This window comes from Oncorhynchus tshawytscha, unplaced genomic scaffold (genome assembly GCF_018296145.1).
Source record: "Oncorhynchus tshawytscha isolate Ot180627B unplaced genomic scaffold, Otsh_v2.0 Un_contig_10687_pilon_pilon, whole genome shotgun sequence".
Classification (NCBI taxonomy): domain Eukaryota; kingdom Metazoa; phylum Chordata; class Actinopteri; order Salmoniformes; family Salmonidae; genus Oncorhynchus; species Oncorhynchus tshawytscha.
The window spans coordinates 21634-25000 of record NW_024609060.1 but is presented as its reverse complement, the minus strand read 5'-3'; the positions used below and the strand labels follow the sequence as shown (position 1 = coordinate 25000).

General features: G+C 54.1%; 1 pseudogene; it reads right to left on the bottom strand.

Moving 5' to 3' along the window:
- Window positions 1–3074, bottom strand: part of LOC121844167 — a 69471-nt pseudogene extending 66397 nt beyond the window's left edge.
- Between the last annotated feature and the right edge of the window lie 293 nt (window positions 3075–3367).

Genomic DNA, 3367 nt, shown 5'->3' with positions numbered 1-3367 from the left:
CTTGACTCACCCTGACCCCCAGCAGCTCGACTCACCTCTGACCCCCCAGCGGCTTGACTCACCTCTGACCCCCAGCAGCTTGACTCACCTCTGACCCCCAGCAGCTTGACTCACCCCTGATCCCCAGCAGCTTGACCCCTCTGACCCCCCAGCAGCTTGACTCACCTCTGACCCCAGCAGCTTGACTCACCTCTGACCCCCAGCAGCTTGACTCACCTCTGACCCCCCAGTGGCTTGACTCACCTCTGACCCCAGCAGCTTGACTCACCCCTGACCCCAGCAGCTTGACTCACCCTGACCCCCAGCAGCTTGACTCACCTCTGACCCCCAGCAGCTTGACTCACTCCTGACCCCCAGCAGCTTGACTCACCTATGACCCCCAGCAGCTTGACTCACCCCTGACCCCAGCAGCTTGACTCACCCCTGACCCCAGCAGCTTGACTCACCCCTGACCCCCAGCAGCTTGACTCACCCCTGACCCCAGCAGCTTGACTCACCCCTGACCCCAGCAGCTTGACTCACCCCTGAACCCCCAGCAGCTCACTCACCCCCAGCAGCTGACCCCCCCAGCAGCTTGACTCACCTCTGACCCCCAGCAGCAGCTCACCCTGACCCCCACCCCTGACCCCCCCCAGCAGCTTGACTCACCTATGACCCCAGCAGCTTGACTCACCCCTGACCCCCAGCAGCTTGACTCACCTATGACCCCCAGCAGCTTGACTCACCCTGAACCCCCAGCAGCTTGACTCACCCCTGAACCCCAGCAGCTTGACTCACCCTGATCCCCAGCAGCTTGACTCACCCCTGACCCCCAGCAGCTTGACTCACCCCTGATCCCCAGCAGCTTGACCCACCTATGACCCCCAGCAGCTTGACTCACCTATGACCCCCAGCAGTTTGACCCCGTAGAGGCAGAAGCCTGTGCAGAAGGCATTCCAGAGAGTCCCCACCACAGCATACAGTAAGATGGCTCCCAGATTGTCAAAGAAGAGCCTTGCGGGCATGAAATACCCGGCGTCACCTAAATCAATGCAGAAAATGATCTGTCATATGCACAGGATACAGAGTATAATGGCCTGTTAACTTGTGAGGAATGGAGGGAAATGCAGATTGAGATCCCCCCCCCCCCAGAGAGAAGGCACCTACCTACGATGGTTGGCAGGAGGAAGAGGAAGAAGAGGCCAGGCTCTAGCTGGTACAGCTGTTTCTTACTGGTCAGCAGTACGATGCCACCCAGTACCAGGCCCAGTAAGATCAACATACAGCTCTCTGGGACCACTGTGGTGAACCGCTGAGAGAAGTGGAACACTGGAGAGGAGAGGGGAGAGGGGAGGGGAGGGAGGAGAGGAGAGGAGAGGGAGGAGGAGGGAGAGGAGAGGGGAGGGGAGAGGAGAGGAGAGAGGAGAGGAGAGGGAGAGGAGGAGAGGAGAGGAGGAGAGGAGAGGAGAGGGGAGAGGGAGAGGAGAGGGGAGAGGAGGGGAGGAGAGAGGAGAGGAGGAGAGAGGGGGAGAGGAGGGAGAGAGGAGGGGGAGGAGGAGAGGAGAGGAGAGAGGAGGAGAGAGGAGAGAGAGAGGAGGGAGGGGGAGGAGGAGAGGAGAGGAGGAGAGGAGAGAGGGAGGAGAGGGGAGAGAGGAGAGAGAGGGAGAGGAGAGAGGAGGAGAGAGAGGGAGGAGAGGAGAGGGAGAGGAGAGGAGAGGAGAGGAGAGAGAGAGGAGAGGAGAGGAGAGAGGAGAGGAGAGGAGAGGAGAGGAGAGGAGAGTAGAAGAAAGGAGAGAGAGAGAGGAACACAGACACATTTAAACATAGCTATCATATAGGTAACACACATCAGATGGTACCAGGCCCAGCAGAATCACATCAGATAGTACCAGGCCCAGCAGAATCACATCAGATGGTACCAGGCCCAGCAGAATCACATCAGATAGTACCAGGCCCAATAGAATCACATCAGATAGTACCAGGCCCAGCAGAATCACATCAGATAGTACCAGGCCCAGCAGAATCACATCAGATAGTACCAGGCCCAATAGAATCACATCAGATAGTACCAGGCCCAGCAGAATCACATCAGATAGTACCAGGCCCAATAGAATCACATCAGATAGTACCAGGCCCAGCAGAATCACATCAGATAGTACCAGGCCCAGCAGAATCACATCAGATAGTACCAGGCCCAGCAGAATCACATCAGATAGTACCAGGCCCAGCAGAATCACATCAGATAGTACCAGGCCCAGCAGAATCACATCAGATAGTACCAGGCCCAGCAGAATCACATCAGATGGTACCAGGCCCAGCAGAATCACATCAGATAGTACCAGGCCCAGCAGAATCACATCAGATGGTACCAGGCCCAGCAGAATCACATCAGATGGTACCAGGCCCAGCAGAATCACATCAGCTAGTACCAGGCCCAGCAGAATCACATCAGCTAGTACCAGGCCCAGCAGAATCACATCAGATAGTACCAGGCCCAGCAGAATCACATCAGATAACACCAGGCCCAGCAGAATCACATCAGATAGTACCAGGCCCAGCAGAATCACATCAGATGGTACCAGGCCCAGCAGAATCACATCAGATGGTACCAGGCCCAGCAGAATCACATCAGATAGTACCAGGCCCAGCAGAATCACATCAGATGGTACCAGGCCCAGCAGAATCACATCAGATGGTACCAGGCCCAGCAGAATCACATCAGATAGTACCAGGCCCAGCAGAATCACATCAGATGGTACCAGGCCCAGCAGAATCACATCAGATGGTACCAGGCCCAGCAGAATCACATCAGATGGTACCAGGCCCAGCAGAATCACATCAGATAGTACCAGGCCCAGCAGAATCACATCAGATAGTACCAGGCCCAGCAGAATCACATCAGATAGTACCAGGCCCAGCAGAATCACATCAGATGGTACCAGGCCCAGCAGAATCACATCAGATAGTACCAGGCCCAGCAGAATCACATCAGATGGTACCAGGCCCAGCAGAATCACATCAGATGGTACCAGGCCCAGCAGAATCACATCAGATGGTACCAGGCCCAGCAGAATCACATCACATAGCACCAGGCTCTCAAGGATGATCAATGGAAATAGGAGGCACCATATTTATGGAAATAAGGTATTTCTGATTTTGATACATTTCGATACATTTGCAAATAATTCTAAAAACCGGTTTTCGCTTTGTCATTATAGGGTATTGTGTGTAGATTGCTGATTAAAAAAAATATTTGATCATTTTTATTATAAGGCTGCAACATAACAAAATGTTTAAAAAAGTCAAGGGGTCTGAACACTTTTCAAAGACATTGTGTGTTTTTTCACCATCACTACTGTCAACACACTACTGTCAACACTATCACATC